This window comes from Lithobates pipiens, unplaced genomic scaffold, assembly GCF_037356315.1.
Source record: "Lithobates pipiens isolate NorthernLeopardFrog02 unplaced genomic scaffold, aLitPip1_a1.2 Scaffold_25, whole genome shotgun sequence".
NCBI lineage: Eukaryota > Metazoa > Chordata > Amphibia > Anura > Ranidae > Lithobates > Lithobates pipiens.
Genome location: NW_027507787.1, coordinates 175,402,047 through 175,422,902, shown reverse-complemented (window position 1 = coordinate 175,422,902; position 20,856 = coordinate 175,402,047). Strand labels below are relative to the sequence as shown.

General features: G+C 43.0%; 1 long non-coding RNA gene across 1 annotated transcript in view; it reads right to left on the bottom strand.

Moving 5' to 3' along the window:
• LOC143930687 (uncharacterized) overlaps nt 1-20,856 on the bottom strand; it is a 41,691-nt gene extending 20,835 nt beyond the window's left edge. The window contains exon 1 of the long non-coding RNA XR_013262809.1: nt 20,669-20,856. This is a non-coding gene — a long non-coding RNA (uncharacterized LOC143930687). The remainder of the gene's footprint in view (nt 1-20,668) is intronic.

The following is a 20,856-nucleotide window of genomic DNA, read 5'->3' as shown; positions in this document are numbered from 1 at the left end:
TAGCCATAGAACCTGTGTAATTAATATGTGTTCGGGTTTAAAGGGATGAGGTGGCAACCATAGGAGGGGGGAGGAGTCCAGTGACGTTGATGTCTGTGACGTCACCGGATCTCTGATGGAACTCCCTGAAGAACCGGAAGCCGGCAGAGAGGTGAATACCGATCAAAAGAATTTTGATTGATCAAAAAAATTCATCAAGGAATTAATCTTTAATTACCACAGCCCTAATATATATCTATATAGATATATATCTATATCTAGATATAGATATATCCTAGGGTTATTTTTGGAATCCACATACAGGGCACCCTGTAGGAAATAAGTTTAGCACCCTTTGGTTCAAGCAGCAAGTACTAGTTTACCTCCATATGGAACTCGCTCCTTGAAGCATGAAATGAATGGATGTTTATTGTTGTGTAAAAAGGCGGACAATAAAAGCCTCACACCTCTTTAATGTATTCCCACTTTCAATCCACCACGTCGGTAGGATAAAAAATAATTTCAAATAGCCATAAAATGCATCTAATTCACTCAATAAAAAATGTCACCAACAGAAGTGGGGGGGAGGGCGTTTTAACAATTTCCTTTGTTGCACTTCTTTACAATAGGAAGTGCAAATAAGTTTTGTCCTAAAAGACGTCTATTTAATCCAAAAAAATAATTAAAATTTCATGAATTTTACTGGCTCCAGTATCCAGCAGAGTGAAAATATTGGAAGTCCCTCACCCTCTATATAAAAAGGGCACAACTGCTGCACTTTATTAGTTGTGACTGTGAACACAGCAGAAAGGGGAAAAAAAAAATCTAACTGAGAAAAGTGAAAAATACAAAGCCCAGTCTGGCTGTAAACATAATACAATTAACCATAAAACCTGCTCTAGCAATATTAAAACAATATTTAGTTCAATAACTGTGACATTGCATGCATATAGGTTTTATGGCTTTCCAGATAGAGAGAAGGGAGCGCTGGGGTCTCACAACCCACTTGAAAGCAGGTGTTAGCCAGCGCTGCAAAATTAAACGCTTCATTCTCGTTGTTGAACGGATTATGCAGCGAGGCTGGAATGTAACAACTGGCCTATTAAACTTTCCAGTTAAAGACTTACAGCCTGCATGGTGAAGAAGGAAAAACCATTGCTAACTGTCTATGGAAAAGAAGACTTCACTCTGGACTCCGTCCCACTGAACCAGTGAAAAACGACCTCCTTTAGGAAACGGAGTTGGGAACCTCATAGTAGAAGAATACCTGCGACAAGGAACATGTTACCTTCAGTCTTGCTTGCACAGTTGTACAAGCTCTTTTCCTCTGCTGATGTTGTTTACTTTGATTTCACTGCATACTGCAAGCTTCTCACAGTGTCCATTATGCCACATACACACAATCAGACTAGAGTCCGCCGGAAAATCCGCCCGTGTGTGGGCTCCAGCGGACTTTTTTTTCCCCAAAAGTCTGGCGGACTTAGAAAGTAGTTTTGACTCAAATATTGTCCGGCCGTCTGTGCGCTAGTCCACCGGACTTTTGAAATGAACGGACTTTCCCGCACACGGAGAAGAGTCTCCAGGTAGACGGGACTAGCGAAGGAGGTCAATGTTGTCGCCCCCTTGGGCGAGATTGACACGTCACTGACCCCGTCACCTGGTATGGACCTAAAGGGGAAGCCCTACGCCGAAAAAAACGGCGTGGGCCCCCCCCCAAAGTCCATATCATACCCTTATCCAAGCACGGAGCCCGGCCGGTCAGCAAAGGGGGTGGGGATGAGCGAGCGCCCCCCCCCTCCTGAGCCGTACCAGGCCGCGTGCCCTCAACATGGGGGTGCTCTGGATGGGGCCAGTGACGTGTCAATCTCACCCATGAAGGCGGCGACATTGAACTCCTGCGCTAGTCCCGTCTACCTGGTGCCTCGTTCAAAATGAACAGACTTTCCTCCGTGTGTGGGCAAGTCCGTTCATTTCAAAAGTACAGCGGACTCCCGCCATAGTCCAGCGGACTAAGTCCGGTTGTGTGTGGACAGGTCCGCTCGTTCGGAAAGTCTGCCGGACTTTCCGGCGGTTTGCCTGCCAGACTAAGTTCACCGTATAGTCTGATCGTGTGTACACGGCATTAGAAGCTTCAGCCAGTCAGCTAGAGCGGTGGTCATCAACCTTGTCCTCAGGGCCCACTAACAGGCCAGGTTTTCAAAATAACTGAAATACGTCACAGGTGATATAATTTGCTGCTCAGTGATTGCAGTATTCTAGTCTGCATCTCCCCAAGGTAATACATAAAACCTGGCCTGTTAGTGGACCCTGAGGACAGGGTTGATGACCACTGCACTAGAGCAGACTTCATTTTTCTCAAAGACATCCAGCACTTTCCTGCCCAGCCTGACTGTCCTTACCCTTTCATTCATTGGGCTTCAGTTCAATCATGGAGGCTCAGCATTTATCAAGGGTGGTCTGCATGCACTCCTCCAGAATGGCATTCACCCATCTCTTTTGATATTTATTTCAGACCAGGGCTGCTGTTAGAACTCATGGGGCTCCGTATAGCCTTTCTGGCTGGGGCCCCGCCTCCACTCCCTTGAGGTACAGTGGAACAGCAGCACTGACTTTATCTGTCTATTGTCTCTGCTCTTAACTCCTGGGCCACCCTGTTGACGTGATGGGGCTCAGGAAAATGTAATTTAAGAAAAAAAACGGCCGCACTAATAATGCCTTTATTGAATAAAGCTTAATCCATACATCAATCAAAGACACAGGTCCAGATGATAACTGACGCATTTCGCACCGTTAAAGGTGCTTAATATTGAATAAAGCTTAATCCATACACACTGCACATAGCCTGAGTTAGGATTAGGGTTGTAGGAGAAATCTGATTCCTGCATGCTGGACTTTGTAATACTTTTTTCTCTTTTCCAAGTAAAGCTTTGAAACCTTCTTTCCGTCTGGTCTGAAGTTACTCAAGGGGTGTGCAAATAATGGGCGCATACCATCTACAGCTTGGATCATTACCCACATTGGGGTATGAAGACATCAGCACCAAAGTTGACGTAGTGTGCAGATACAACTGGTTACCTAGGGTAACAGAAGTTTACCAAGCAGCCTGTCATTAATGGACATGGGCGCCGTCAAAAAATTGGTTTATTTTGTTCCGTTTTGTTCCGTATTAAAAAAAAAAGTGTATTTCGTAATTCGTGTATGAAATTCAATTCGGATTCGGATGAAATATGAATTTTCGTTAGATTGGTAAACTTTTTGTTAAAATAACGAAAGTTCGTTATGATGAATTTATCATTATGAGGGGTTCCCACCATTCCTGCGCTGTGCTGACTTCCTCTGATTTGTGAACAAAACACGAGTCACGTTTCTGTTCATTTGGATCTGAAATTCGATAACGAAATTTTGTATTTTTTATGAAATTCGTAAGCATAGAAATTCCCATAGGGTTCCCACCATACCTGTGCTGAGTTCCCGGGTCTGAGTGTACACCCGCTGTGCCCATTATGAGGGGTTCCCACCATCCCTGTGCTGACTTCCTCTGATTGGTGAACAAAACACCAGTCATGTTTCTGTTCATTTGGATCCGAAATTCTGAAATTCGTTAAAGAAATTTTATATTTCGTATGAAATTCGTAAGCATAGAAATTCCCATAGGGTTCCCACCATCGCTGTGCTGACTTCCTGGGGTTTTAACTTTTAGGTGCATTAACTTTTTGTAAAAATTACGAATTTTCGTTATGATGAATTTATCATTATGAGGGGTTCCCACCATGCCTGTGCTGTCATCCATGTGCTGTGCTAACTTCCTGGGTTTTTAACTTTTAGGTTAGTTAACTTTTCGTTAATTTATGAATTTTGGTTATGAAGTTGGATCCGAAATTCTTAAACGAAATTTCGTATTTTGTACGGAATTCGTATGCATAAAAATTCGTATTTCGGATTCTTATGAATTTCCATCGCACATGTCTAGTCGTTAAGCGTGTGCTCGGAACATGTGGGATTGCCTCTTGCAGGAGGGGGTTGTTGACGGCACTCGCTACATGAGCGGTCTGTCTCCCATAGCAATGGGAGTGGACTCCTGCTGCGAGGGTCCTCAACCGATGAAGAAGTATGGAAGAGCAAGGAATCGGCGCAAGGTGCACGTTAGGACTCCATACTGTTACTGGTAGTGAGATAGTAGTGATACACTTGACAAGTGGATGTGGACAAGGCTCAGCATGTCCCTCCTAAACGCAAGTTATAGAGAAGGTGTACATTGTCATGGGAACCTGAGAGTTAACTGGAGAATAGTTACATTGCTGGTGTACATGATGTACATTTATGTAAAGAGCAGAGCAGGTTGAGTATTCCCCCACGGAGGCCTTAGCCTTATCCCGGGGCCTTGATGGAAACAGCACAGAGAAGAGGTGCCCAAAGTGCATGGTAGCGACCCTGTGCCAAGCTTAGCCCAGAAGAACCCACATGGGGTAGTCCTTTCATGTCACCCAGACTTGGTGCCCAACGAGTTAATAGGAAAACATAGCGGAAAGGTCCCTTTTCAACCCTACTCCCTCTTACACTTCCATTCCATAGCCTATTCTATCCAATAAGGAGTTTGGAATATGCTCACTGCCCAATGCTGTCAACCACAGGCAATGCAAACCTTATGGGGAACTAGTCTCAGAGTTCTTCATTAGGCTCTGACCACCTGACAACTCAAATTCACAGCCACTGTGTCTGCTGGGTGGGCGGAGCCTGACTGGGAACTCTAGGACTATTTCAACATCAGATCCCTTGTCTGTGATTGATAGGTATGGCAGTGGGCGGATTCAAAAGCCTATTGGATAGAATGGGCTGTGCACCAATTCCCCGGATATTGGGAACCCAAAACCTCACTACCCTGCGGAAACACCTGCTATGATCTGTAGAGCTTTCATATACAGTGGTGTGAAAAAGTGTTTGCCCCCTTCCTCATTTCCTGTTCCTTTGCATGTTTGTCACACTTAAGTGTTTCGGAACATCAAACCAATTTAACCTCCCTGGCGGTACGATTATTTCGGATTTTAGGTGCTAAAAGCGGTACCATTATTTTGCATGAAAATTTGGCGTTTTATATTGTAGTCCTGCAATTCTTAGGAATAACTCTCTTAAATCTGTCCAAACCAGAGTCTAGCAGACATCCCGGGTATGATAAAGTTTGAAAAATGAAATCATAAATTATAATATAATAAATAATTATAAATAATTGTACCAAATAATAATATAACAATAATAAAAATTATTCAATAATGTAATCAAATCAAAAACACTGAAATTTGCTCAGTTGCAGAATTGTCACTGTCATTACTTTTCAGTATTTGATGACGGATCTCCCCACAAATCGCTATCGCTCAATTCTGCGAGTGATTCTAATTTATTATCGCTGTTTTCTAGCTGGTCTAAAATCATTTTTGATGTAAAATTACAGTTTTGGTTGCTATGGGCAATCTCCAGTTTCCAGGCATAAAGAACAGTTTTTATTATATAAAACTGCATGCAGGACACTGGGCAGACCACTAGGGACAACGGGGATGTGAAATATTTACATACAGCAATGTAATCTGTAAGATTACATTATACTGTATGTATACTGTGTGTTTCACTTTTTGAATTTGGCGCCGATCTCCGTGCCCGTGCGTCGCAACGCTCGCAGGGCACGGAGATCGGCGATGTAATGCATCGAGCGAGACACGGCTCGCTCGTACAGCGGGGAGACAACGCTGGATCCGAGGGAGAAGGTAAGTAATCCTCCTCCTGGATCCAGCGATGCAGTCCCGAGTCTGACTCGGGGATACCGCTCTTGGTATAAAAAATCCACCCCGAGTCAGACTCGGGAATACCGTCAGGGGGGTTAAACAATAGTCAAGGACAACACAAGTAAACACAAAATGCAATTTGTAAATGAAGGTGTTTATTATTAAAGGTGAAAAAAAAATCCAAACCATCATGGCCCTGTGTGAAAAAGTGATTGCCCCCCTTGTTAAAACATACTATAACTGTGGTTGTCCACACCTGAGTTCAATTTCTCTAGCCACACCCAGGCCTGTTTATTGCCACACCTGTTCACAATCAAGGCATCACTTAAATAGGAGCTGCTTGACACAGTAAGGTCCACCAGAAGATCCTTAAAAGCTACACATCATGCCGAGACCCAAAGAAATTCAGGAACAATTGAGATAGAAAGTAATTGAGATCTATCAGTCTGGAAAGGGTTATAAAGCCATTTCCAAAGCTTTGGGAATCCAGCGAACCACAGTGAGAGCCATTATCCACAAATGGCGAAGACATGGAACAGTGGTGAACCTTCCCAGGAGTGGCCGGCCGCCCAAAATTACCCCAAGAGCGCAGTGACGACTCATCCAAGATGTCACAAAAGACCCCACAACAACGTCCAAGGAACTGCAGGCCTCACTTGCCTCAGTTAAGGTCAGCTTTCATGCCTCCACCATCAGGAAAAGACTGGGCAAAAATGGCCTGCATGGCAGAGTTCCAAGGAGAAAACCACTGCTGAGCAAAAAGAACATCAAAGCTTGTCTCAATTTCTCCACAACACATCTTGATGATCCCCAAGACTTTTGGGACAACATTCTGTGGACCGATGAGACAAAAGTAGAACTCTTTGGAAGGTGTGTGTCCAAGTATATCTGGCGTAGAAGGAACACTGCATTTCATAAAAAGAACATTATACCAACAGTAAAATATGGTGGTGGTAGTGTGATGGTCTGGGGCTGTTTTGCTGCTTCAGGATCTGGAAGACTTGCCGTGATAAAAGGAACTATGAATTCTGCTGTCTACCAAGAGATCCTGAAGGAGAATGTCCGACCATCTGTTCGTGTACTCAAGCTGAAACGAACTTGGGTTCTGCAGCAGGACAATGATCCTAAACACACCAGCAAGTCCACCACCGAATGGCTGAAGAAAAACAAAATGAAGACTTTGGAGTGGCCTAGCCAAAGTCCTGACCTGAATCCTATTGAGATGTTGTGGTATGACCTTAAAAAGGCCGTTCATGCTCGAAAACCCTCTAATGTAACTGAATTAGGACAATTCTGCAAAGATGAGTGGGCCAAAATTCCTCCAGGACGCTGTAAAAGCCTCATTGCACGTTATCGCAAACGCTTGGTTGCAGTTGTTGCTGCTAAGAGTGGCCCAACCAGTTATTAGGTTTAGGGGGCAATCAATTTTTCACACAGGGCCATGATGGTTTGGATTTTTTTTCACCTTTAATAATAAACACCTTCATTTACAAATTGCATTTTGTGTTTACTTGTGTTGTCCTTGACTATTGTTTAAATTGGTTTGATGTTCCGAAACACTTAAGTGTGACAAACATGCAAAGGAACAGGAAATGAGGAAGGGGGCAAACACTTTTTCACACCACTGTATAGCTATTATTTTTGGAAGAATATTTCATAGATTTATGAAAACAGACAATATTCCACATGAACAAGCAATTTTTAAGTCTGGCCACAGATTTACTATTGGATTGAGGTCTGGGCCTTGACTAGGCCATTCCAACACATTTACATGTTTCCCCTTAAACCACTCAAGTGTTGCTTTAGCAGTGTGTTTGGGGTCATTGTCCTGCTGGAAGGTGAACCTCTGTCCTAGCCTCAAATCACACACAGAGCAGTACAGGTTTTGCTCAAGAATATCCCTGTATTTAGCACCATCCATCTTTCCCTCAACTATGACCAGTTTCCTAGTCCTGACTGCTGAAAAACATGGTGTTCTTTGGGTGATGTGATGTGTTGGGCCAGACATAGCGTTTTCTTTGATGGCAAAAAAGTTCAATTTTAGTCTCATCAGACCAGAGCACCTTCCTCCATACATTTTTTGAGTCCCCAACATGCCTTTTTGCAAACTCAAAACGTGCCGTTCTGTTTTTAGCTGAAAGTAATGTCTTTCTTCTGGCCACTCTGCCATAAAGCCTAACTCTATGGAGTGTACGGCGTATTGCCATCCTATGTACAGATACTCCAGTCTCTGCTGTGGAACTCTGCAGCTTCTCCAGGGTTACCTTAGGTCTCTGTGCTGCCTCTCTGATTAATGCCCTCCTTGCCCGGTCCATGAGTTTTGGTGTGCGGCCGTCTCTTGGCAGGTTTTCTGCTGTGCCATGTTCTTCCCATTTGGTTATGATAGATTTGATGGTGCTCCTAGGGATCCTCAAAAATGTGTATATTTTTTTATAAATTAATCCTGACCTGTACTTCTCAACAACATTGTCCCTTACTTTTTGGAGAGTTCCTTGGTCTTCATAGCAGTGTTTGGTTAGTGGTGCCTCTTGCTTAGATGTTGCAGCCTCTCGGGCCTTTCAAAAAGGTGTGTATATGTAATGACAGCTCATGTGACACTTAGATTGGACACAGGTGGACACCATTTCACTAATTATCTGACCTAGGAAGGTAATTGTTTGCACCAGAGCTTTTTATGGGCTTCATAACAAAGGGGGGGAATACATACGCACATGCCAATTATCATTTTATTATTACTAAAAAATAGTTTTATGTATATATTTTTCTAATTTTACTTCACCAACTTAGACTATTGTGTTCTGATCCATTACATATATTTCAGATTTAAAAAAACATTAAACTAAAGGCTGTAATGTAACAAAATAGGTAAAAAGCCAAGGGGGTGAATACATTTGCAAGGCACTGTGTGTGTGTGTATGTATATATATATATATATATATATATATATATAAAATGTAGGGGGACTATTTATTTTATTAACATGAGGTGGGCCGTCTGTCCATGTACTTAATTTATCACTGCTTAATAAACGGACACCTCGGTGTTTCGGTGAATTTCTGGTACTGTAATCTCTTTATGTCTCAGGAGATTCCAGTATCGGGGGGGGGGGGCGTTCTCCACTGTTTGAAGCGTTTATAGATCGTTTCACTTCACAAAAGAAGAAGCAATCTACACTGCTTTATAAACAGGCACTCAGGGGAGAGAGATCTTCTCTGTGAATGGCGGAGAATGGAGCAGTGGATATTTTCCTCTCCTTCATTAACGGACACCAAAGCGCAACAGCACTAAATGCTCAAAATTGGCCCGGGCCGGAAGGGGGTGAAAGTGCCCTGTAGGAAAGTGGTTAAATACACTCGGCGAACCCGAACCTCAATCCTCTGCAGGGACATACAGTATACTACACTGAGCAAAAATTATAAACACGACCCTTTTGTGTTTGCTCCTATTTAGCATGAGCTGAACTTAAAGTTCTATGACTTTTTCTATGTACACAAAAGGCCTATTTCTCGCAAATATTGCTCACAAATCTGTCTAAATCTGTGTTAATGAGCCATCTCCTTTGGCAAGATAAATTATCCACCTCACGGGTGTGGCATATCAAGATGCTAATTAGACAGCATGATTATTGCACAGGTGTGCCTTATGCTGCTTACACACGATCGGACATTCCGACAAGAAAATCCATGGATTTTTGCCGACGGATGTTGGCTCAAACTTGTCTTGCATACACACGGTCACACAAAGTTGGTCGGAAATTGCTAACACCAAGAACGCGGTGATGTACAACACGTATGACGAGCCGAGAAAAATTAAGTTCAATACCCAGTGTGGCTCTTCTGCTTGATTCTGAGAATGCATGGAACTTTGTGTTGGAATTGTGTACACACGATTGGAATTTCCAAAAAGGAATTTTGTTGCTGGAAAATCTGAGAACCAGATCTCAAATTTTGTGCGATGGAAATTCCGATGGAAAATGTCCGATGGTGCCAGGGGCGTAACTAGAAATCACAGGGCCCCATAGCAAAATGTTGTATGGGCCCCCCCCCCCCCCACCAAAAAAAATGAACTAATGCCATTAAACAACAGACTACCACACCCATGTGGCACAGTACCCAGGCAACGGCTTATATTAATTTTGAACAACAAAGTATGCAGTATACTCTATGCAGCCCCTGAAGGGAACACATTGCTGACCTCCAGGCCTTTTAACCAATTTCTGTTCTGTTATATAAAATGAAATAGTTCAACTCACCATAATGCAAAATCAGTGGGATCCCTGAGCGTGTCACTTGCCATCATCGCCTGCCACCAGATGCAGATTGTAACTTGTCACACGTTGCGAAATGTCACCTGCCACATGTTGCGGATTGTCACTTGCCAAGTCACCTGCCACACATTATGGATTGTCACTTGCCACGTCCTGGATTGTCACTTGCCACACATTATGGATTGTCACTTGCCACACATTATGGATTGTCACTTGCCACGTCCTGGATTGTCACTTGCCACACATTATGGATTGTCACATGCCACGTCCTGGATTGTCACTTGCCACGTCACTTGCCACACATTATGGATTGTAACTTGCCACGTCCTGGATTGTCACTTGCCACACATTAAGGATTGTCACTTGTCACATCACCTGCTACACATTGCAGATTGTCCACTTGCCACGTCGCCTGCCACCAGATGCAGATTGTCACTTGTCACACGTTGCAGAATGTCACCTGCCACATGTTGCGGATTGTCCACTTGCCAAGTCCCGGATTGTCACTTGCCACATTACCTGCCACACATTACGGATTGTCACTTGCCATGTCCTAGATTGTCACTTGCCACGTCTCGGGTTGTCACTTGCCACGTCACCTGCCACACATTACGGATTGTCACTTGCCACGTCACTTGCCACACATTACGGATTGTCACTTGTCACATCACGGATTTTCACTTGCCACGTCACCTGCCACATGTTACGGATTGTCACTTGCCACATCCAGGTTGTCACTTGCCACGTCACCTGCCACACATTACGGATTGTCACTTGCCACGTCCTAGATTGCCACACATTACAGATTGTCACTTACCACATCCTAGATTGTCACTTGCCACACATTATGGATTGTCACTTGCACGTCCCGGGTTGTCACTTGCCACGTCACCTGCCACACATTACGGATTGTCACGTCACGGATTTTCACTTGCCACGTCACCTGCCACATGTTACAGATTGTCACTTGCCACATCCAGGTTGTCACTTGCCACGTCACCTGCCACACATTACGGATTGTCACTTGCCACGTCCTAGATTGCCACACATTACAGATTGTCACTTACCACATCCTAGATTGTCACTTGCCACACATTATGGATTGTCACTTGCACGTCCCGGGTTGTCACTTGCCACGTCACCTGCCACACATTACGGATTGTCACTTGTCACGTCACGGATTTTCACTTGCCACGTCACCTGCCACATGTTACGGATTGTCACTTGCCACATCCAGGTTGTCACTTGCCATGTCACCTGCCACACCTTACGGATTGTCACTTGCCACGTCCCTGGTTGTCACTTGCCACGTTGCCTGCCACACATTATGGATTGTCATTTGCCACGTCATGGATTTTCACTTGCCACGTCACCTGCCACACGTTACGGATTGTCACTTGCCACGTCCTGGGTTGTCACTTGCCACGTCGCCTGCCACACATTATGGATTGTAACTTGCTCTGCCACTTTCCTGCTGTGTCACAGAGTCAGCCAGCAGATTATCAGTCAGGCAGCAGAGAGATAATGTCATCTCTCTGCTTCCTGGCTGCCTGCACAGTGAGGGGGGAACTGCACTGCAGGGATGAGAGGGCGGTGAGAGATGATGTCATCTCTATGCTCCCTCGCCCGTCAGCTCCCTGATTGGCCAGCCCGCTCACGCCCACTCTCTCACCAGCGGACCGGCCACTCTCATCTGCCTCCCACTATCACCCGCAGAGCCCCCCGCGGACCCGCGGAGCCCCCCGCGGACCCGCGGACTGCCCGCTCTCACCCGCGGAGCCGCCTGCGGTCCACCCGCGGACCGCCAGCTCTCACCCGCGGAGCTGCCCGCGGACCACCCGCGGAGCCGCGGACTGCCCGCGGGCCACCCGCGGAGCCGCCCGCTATCTCCCGCGGAGCCATAGCGCCTGTCCTCACCGGGCCCCATTTGACTGCGGGCCCCATAGCGCCCGCATGTGCTGCTATGGCAGTAGTTCCGCCACTGGATGGTGCCTACACGGCACCGATCAAGCATTTTTCGTCTGAAAATCTAACCATATATGTGGGGCATTAGGCTGGCAACATTAAAAAGCACTCTAAAATGTGCAGTTTCACTATATTGGGGGGTCGGGGGGGGGGTCTCTGAAAACCAGTCAGTATCTGGTGTGACCACCATTTGCCTCACACAGTGCAGAACATCTCCTTCGCATAGAGTTGATCAGGCTGTTGATTGGGGCCTGTGGAATGTTGGTCCATTCCTCTTCAATGGCTGTGCGAAGTTGCTGGATATCGGCAGGAACTGGAACACGTTGTCATATACGCCGATCCAGAGCATCCCAAACATGCTCAATGGGTGACATGTCAGGTGAGTATGCTGGCCAAGCAAGAACTGGCATGTTTCAGCTTCCAGGAATTGTGTACAGATCCTTGCAATATGGGGCCGTGCATTATCATTCTGCAATATGAGGTGATGGTCATGGATAAATGGCACAATGGGCCTCAGGATCTCGTCACGGTATCTCTGTGCATTTAAAATTCCATCAATAAAATGCACCTGTGTTCGTTGTCCATAGCATACGCCTGCCCATACCATAACCCAACCGCCACCATGGGCCACTCGATCCACAACGCTGACATCAGCAAACCGCTCACCCACACAATGTCATGCACACTGTCTGCCATATGCCCTGTACAGTGAAAACCGGTTCATTGGTGAAAAGAACACCTCTCCAAAGTGCCAGATGCCATCGCATTTGCCCACTCAAGTTGAATACGACGACGAATTGCAGTCAGGTCCAGACTCCAATGAGGACGACGCGCATTCAGATGAGCTCCCCTGAGATGGTTTCTGACAGTTTGTGCAGAAATTCTTTGGTTATGGAAACCGATTGTTACAGCAGCTGTCCAGGTGGCTGGTCTCGGATGATATTGGAGGTGAAGATGCTGGATGTGGAGGTCCTGGGCTGGTGTGGTTACACGTGGTCTGCGGCTGTGAGGTCGGTTGGATGTACTGCCAAATTCTCTGAAATGCCTTTGGAGGCGGCTTATAGTAGAGAAATTAACATTCAATTCAAGGGCAACAGCTCTGGTGGACATTCCTGCATCAGCATGCCAATTGCACACTCCCTCAAAACTTGTAAAATCTGTGGCATTGTGCTGTGTGATAAAACTGTACATTTTAGAGTGGCCTTTTATTGTGGCCAGCCTAAGGCACACCTGTGCAATAATCATGCTGTCTAATCAGGATCTTGATATGCCCCACCTGTGAGGTGGATGGATTATCTCGGCAAAGGAGAAGTGCTCACTAACACAGATTGAGGCTGTAGTTACACTGGTGCGACAAACCCTCCGACATTGGGAGCTCATGTCGCATGACATGTGAAAATCAATGTTTCCCTATTGGAGCTGTCTTAATTGGTCACAACAACACAAGTCGGTCTGTTTTTGAAAATGCTCCCTGTACTACTTTGGTCCGACTTTGATCCTACTTCAGACCATTGAATATCATTGAAGTCGGATCAAAGTCGGATCGCCGTCTTGCCTGATCCGACTTTGGAATGCGACTTGTGCTCTGATGATCATGAAGGTGAACTCCACGCCAAATTTTAAATAAAGAAAAAACAGAATGGGCCCTTCAGTCTGATATGGATTTCAGGGGGAATCCCCTACGCCGAAAAAACGGCGTGGGGGGACCCTCCAAAATCCATACCAGACCCTTATCCGAGCACGCAGCCCGGCTGGTCAGGAAAGGGGTTGGGGACGAGTGCGCCCCCCCTCCTGAATCATAGCAGGCCACATGCTCTCAACATGAGGGGTGGGTGCTTTGGGGCAGGGGGGCGCACCGTGGCCTCCCTACCCCAAAGCACCTTGTCTCCATGTTGATGAGGACAAAGGCCTCTTCCCAACAACCCTGGCCGTTGGTTGTCGGGGTCTGCGGGCAGGCTTTAATAAGGGGGCCCCCAGATACCGGCCCCTCACCTTATGTGAATGAGTATGGGGTACATCGTACCCGTACCCATTCACCTGGGGGAAAAAAAAAAAAGTGTCAACAAAAAAACACACTAGACCAGTTTTTAACCACTTGCTTACTGGGCACTTAAACCCCCCTCCTATCCAGACCAATTTTCAGCTTTCAGCTGACAATTGCGCGGTCATACAACACTGTACCCAAATTTAATTTTTATCATTTTTTTCCCCCAAATAGAGCTTTCTTTTGGTGGTATTTGATCACCTGTGCGATTTTTATTTTTTGTTAAAAAAATGTAAAAAGACAGAATTAAGAAAAAAAATATGTTTTATTTTGTTATAAAATTTTAAAACAGGTAATATTTGTCCATCATTGATGTACGCTGATGAGGCGGCAGTGATGGGCACCGATAGGTGGCAGTGATGAGCACTGATGGATGGCAGTGATGGGCACTGATGGGTGCCAGTGATGGGCACTGATCGGTTACACTGATAGGCAGCACTTCTAAGTGGCACTGATTGGCACCACTGGTGGGCATTGATAGGTGGCACCTGTGGGCACAGATAGGTGACACTTGTGGACATTGATAGGTGGCACTTGTGGGCACTTTCAGGTTGCAATTATGAGGCATAATTGCCTCTTCTGTTTCGGGACCGATGCCCCTTTAAGGTGAGCCGGTGATCTTTTTTTTTTTCTCCTCCGCTGTTAGCGTGAGGAGAAAAAAAAAGCGATCACTGAGCTTTTGTTTTGATCATGTGATCAGCTGTCATTGGCTGACATCTGATCACATGGCAAGGGTCTGGTACCAGCTCCTTACTCAGATCGGTGATCACCCAAGTCTCAGTGACTCAGTGATCACAGCGCGCTCCGCGCGCCCTGCAGGGTGCGCACAGGGAGCATGCACAGGGGAGGCCGTCATATGAATTCACATCCGTGCTGTGGCCGTCATTCAGCCATAGCGTGGACGTCAGGTGGTTAAAGTACTTTATTAGGCAGCTCCGGGGGTCTCTTCCGACTTGGGGGGTCTTTTCCGACTTCTCCGCTCTCTCTCCTCCCGCTCTCCGGCCTCTTCTCCCGCTCACTGGTGTCCTCTGTCGGGCTCCTTCGCTCCCCCCCCAGGTGAATGGGTAGGGGTACGATGTACCCCATACTCATTCACATAGGGTGAGGGGCCGGGATCTGGGGCCCCTTATTAAAGGAGGCTTCCGGATTCCAATAAGCCCCCCGCCCGCAGACTCGACAACCAATGGCCAGGGTTTTTGGGAAGAGGCCCTTGTCCTCATCAACATGGGGACAAGGTGTTTTGGTGTGGGGGGTCCGCAGTGCGCCCCCCACCCAAAAGCACCCACCCCCCAATGTTGAGGGCATGTGGCCTGGTATGGTTCAGGAGGGAGGGGGCTGCTCGCTCATCCTTACCCCCTTTCCTGCCCTGCCGGGCTGCGTTCTCGGATAAGGGTCTGGTATGGATTTTGAGGGGTGCCCCATGACGTTTTTTCGGTGTAGGGGGTTCTCCTTAAAATCCATATCAGACTGAAGGGCTTGGTATGCTCTTAGAGGGGGAACCCATGCCGGTTTTTTATTTAAAATTTGGCGTGGAGTTCCCCCTCAAGATTCATACCAAACACAGGGCCTGGTATTGCCGGGGATCCAAGTCGGATTCTCATTCATTGAAGTCGGAAGCGTCTCTGACTTCAAGTCGCAGGGCAAAGTCAGAACCAAAGTAGGACGAGTGTCATGTCGCACGAGTGTGAACCTGGCCCCAGACAGATTTGTGAACAATATTTGAGAAAAATAGTCCTTTTGTGTACATAGAAAAAGTTGTAGATCTTTAAGTTCAGCTCATGATAAATAGGGGCAACACACAAAAGTGTTGTTTATAATTTTGCTCAGTGCACATTGCTTTTATCTGCTGGGTCTGTTAAGATTTCATGTATGATTATTATTTTTTCGAATAATGTATAGTAGATAGAAGAAAACAGGCGATATCCCACCACTCCCGAAAAACAGCCCCCCCCAGACCTGCGCCTATACCTTTCACTGCACGTTGACGGACAGATATCTCCTTCCCCTGCAGAGACAAGTGCTAAATCATTTTTTTATCTGCTCTGGGGTGTGTAGAGCTTTCATATATGATTATTGTTTGTTTGGAACAATATGTAATAGATACAAGAAAAAGGGGAAATATCCACCTTCAAGTGCCTTCCAATAAGAAAAAAAGGCGCAGTCAGCGCCAGTTTAGCGCCCCCTGGCGCCTTCTTTTCTACTATATTTTGCCGAACCTCAGTCCCCTGAAAAGATAACTTTTTTATATTCTCTGGGGTGTGCAAAGCTCCCATTTATGCCTATACTGTTGTATCTGGGATCTGTGGAGCTTTCATACAGCTTTCATTTGGGAATATTAAAGTAGGCGCTCCGGAGCGCCAGTTGGCGCCTACCTTTTAAATGCATGCTGATTTTTTAAATGCATGCTTGCTGAATAATTGTCTAAACTGCTCTGGGGTCTGTACAGCTCCCCTACAATGCTAGCATCTTTTTGAAAAATATCTCCCTGTATATCTGCCTACTATTTATCCAATATTAGATCTCTATAGATCGTAAATACCATTCCCTAAACTCAACTTCTATAAATAAATTCATACATCAGCTATTTACAGATTATTTAATTCCATGACCTTAGACATAGCCCAGTAGGAACTAAACACATATAATTTCACTATATATATATATATATATATATATATATATATATATATATGAGAGACACTGGTTCTCCAAGTATATATTCATATTTGGGTAGACAAGGACAGACCACAGGTGACATTTTTATCACTTCAATAACAGACAGATACTGAAGATATATATATATATATATATATATATATATATATATATATATATATATAATTATTATTCACGATTTATATAGCGCCAACAGTTTACGCAGCGCTTTACAATGTATAGGGGGGGGGGGAGGGGGGGGGAGGGGGGGCAACACAATTACAGTACAATACAAAAGGTACAGGAGGGCCCTGCTTGTAGAGCTTACATTCTAAAGGGAGGAGGTGGTGGTACAAAAGGTAATAGCTGCAGAGAATGATTTGATGGGGGTGGCTCGGGGACAGTTAGGTGGGTGTGGGATATATGAACATATATAGTGAAATTATATATACTACATATGAATATATATATATATATATATATATATATATATATATATATATATATATATATATATTTAAAACATGAACATAGCAAAATTAAATATATCATTAATTTAAACACAGTTAGTGCAGTTATATATAACACATATGAATACAGATAATGAAATGAATGCATATGAATATAGATAGTGAAAGTATATATAACACATATGAATAAAGATAATGAAATTAATACATATGAATATAGATACTGGAAGTATATATAATACATATGAACACAGATAGTAAAATTATATAATGCATTTGGACACAGATATTGAAATTATATATAATACAGATGCACAGATATTAAAATTATATATAATACAGATGAACATAGTGAAAATAATACATATGATTATATACCGAAATTATTTACATAGTACATATGAATATAGAAATTGAAATGAGATATATTCATATAAACATAGGTAATTTATATATATATATATATATATATATATATATATATAAATAGTTACCGAAATTAATAAATATAAACACAGATACTGAAACTAGATATGACAACATGAACATAGACACTGATATCGGATAATACATATAGATACTGACATTAAATTTAATATGACAGACAGACAGATACTCAAATATTATAATGCAGATGATATTATGATGAGATCATGCCATATAGAGACATTAAAATCAGATTTCTAGAAAGTTGGAATATTATTGACAATATGAACAGAAAATACTGAAGATCGATAGCTAGACCGATTGATACTAGATTTGTTACAAATAACTATAATATTTGGCCAATTTAATCATTCTGAGCTGGCTGAACTTTCCTATGATAAATATTGAGGAGACACGTTGGATTTATTTCTCTGCTGTTCCTAGACTTTTCAGTACACATCTCCATAACTGACAAGCCCATTGCACTACACGTTGCTATATTATTAGGTGATGCCATCACTGTGCTCCCAGCTGTGCTGATAGTTATTGGCACAGTTATTAAACCAAGCGACCCGGCCAGTCTACCATCCTTGTGCCCCCTGCAGCCTGCACATCGCCTCCATTTACTAATACAATCACAATCGTATAGATTAGATATATATCATACAAAGGGCTGTAAGCAGCTTTGCCCCAGCCACCAGGGTGCCTCATTTTAATTAATTATCGCAGAGTGTGCTAATGTCCTGTCATCATCACTTAATGAGCACTGCTGATTGCCTTTCATGCAGCAGGATGTGTTTTCAGATAATACCCCATCAGATGAAGTAAGGGTGTGTGTGTGTGTGTAGGGGGGCAGATATGCACCCCCACATCCAATTATCCATTTCCCAGTCTGTCCCATTCTATCATATTTTACTATAGATATGACCTTTGCCATCAACTAAAGAGATGACTGACAACTATTCCAATAAAATATGTTCTTATGTCATTGATTTTTTCCTTTTATTTATTTTAAAACTTTAAAACCAAAAGCTTTCATCTTCTACCTTATAAAGATCTTAGTGTTGCGAGTGATTTATAGGCCTTTATAATCTGATGTATAGAGCTGCAAGGTTTAAACTGTTACTATGAGTGTTATATACTCCTTCCATGCCATGGCAGAACATTACATATTTGTCACTTAGATGGCTTTGCTGTTCATTGTTCTTTGTATGGCCAGATTTGAGTATTGATCTCTGCAAATAATAAGAAGAGAACAAAATATTGCCCTAGGACTATTGGTCCTCATTAAATCACAACAGTTGGATACAACTGATCATATTAGACTTCCATCCATTAGACTGACCGCTGTCCTCATTTTGGCAGTCCAGATATGGATGTAAAAAAAAAAAGGGGGGGGGGCATATTGATTAAAGTGTTCACCAATGATTCACCCAAGGCTCGCCTAACATTCACCCAAGGTTAACACAACTCTCACCTAAGATTTGCCCAACTTTCATCCAAAATTAACGCAACTTTCACTGAAGGTTCATACATTTTCTAAAGGAATATATAACAGGATGGTTTGCTAAAGGAGTTGAGAATATTAACTAAAAATGTGACGATTGACTACAATTATCAAATCAAGTAAAAAAAAAGCAAATTCCTGTTTATTTAATTTGCACACGAATGGTTAATTGAAGTGAATGTTCGCTATTTTTTTATTGAGAGGTCATTCGTGACCCCTTTAGTAAATCAGCCTGATTGTGTGAATCGTGAATAAAAACATTGATAAACAGACCCCTTAGTAGTTTTCTTGTATGTAAATATTAACTTTGACTGTAGAGGATGTATATAAAACCGATCCTAGAATATATCCTCATCAGGCACAAATATGACACAACTTACATCATAGTAAACACAACACAGAGCTTAATACTGTATGCCTCATACTTCCAGAACCAGTTCATTTTAGGAAGTCAGACTTTATATGTCAAATGTAGGATGCTCATTGGACAAAGAATCAATGCTAATGATAATGATAATGATTATGATGATAATAATCATCATCATTATAGTAATTCCACTACCACTATTAATTGCTACTACTACTACTTTAACAATAATGGTAATAGTAATAATAATAATATAATCGTACTATAACTTTAATATATATTAATATTATTGTTAGTAGTAGTACTACTAGCAGTAGTGGTAGTTTTACTATTATTAGCAGTAGCAATGGCATAACTATGCTTATTGTTAATCGTATAATTATTGTTTGTCATTGTTGTTGCTACTATAGTAATGTTACTATGATTATATTATTATTAGGAATAGTAGTATTACCTTGCTTATGTTAGTATTATTATTGTTCATTATTGTTGTTGTTGTTGTTATTATTAATATTATTAGTAGTATTACAATATTATTATTATTATTATTATTATTAATAGTAGTAGTATTCCCTTGCTTATATTCGTATTTATATTATTGTTTATGGTTATTGTTGTTGCCATTATTATTATCATTATTATTATTAGTAGTAGTATTAGCAGTAGTAGTATTACTATATTATTGTTAGTGTTATTATTATTATTATTAGTAGTAGTAGTAGTATTGGTAGTAGTAGTAGCATTCCCTTTCTTATATTCGTATTTATATTATTGTTTATGGCTATTGTTGTTGTCATTATTATTATCATATTATTAGAAGTATTAGCAGTAGTAGTATTACTATATTATTGTTATTATTATTATTATTATTATTATTATTCGTAGTAGTAGTAGTAGCAGTATTGGCAGTAGTAGTAGTGGCATTACCTTGCTTATATTAGTATTGTTATTGTTTATTATTATTGTTGTCATTATGGTCAGTAGTATTACTGTGATTATATTATTAGTAGTACTAGTAGCAGTAGTATTAGTATAATTATATTATTATTATTATTATTATTATTATTATAATTACATTATTCATGAGTAATGTTGTAACCTTCTTTGCTATGTTCTTGTGATAAGCGGTTTTACACCCAGAATACACAAGCCCAACCAGGACTCCATTGCCCCCCCCCCCCTCGATGATGTACATTCAGCAGACATATACTCACAGTACAGTCAGCCAGCCTGCCTCCAGATCAGCATACAGATTGCTCTCAGCCTGTGATTGGCTCCCTGCAGACCTCGCTTAGAATAGGGACAAGGCAGGACAGGGCGTGGTTAGCGGCCTGAACCAATCAGGCTTAGAAAGCGGCAGGGCAGGAAGCGCACAGAGAGCACGAGGGGGCCGCCCACTGCC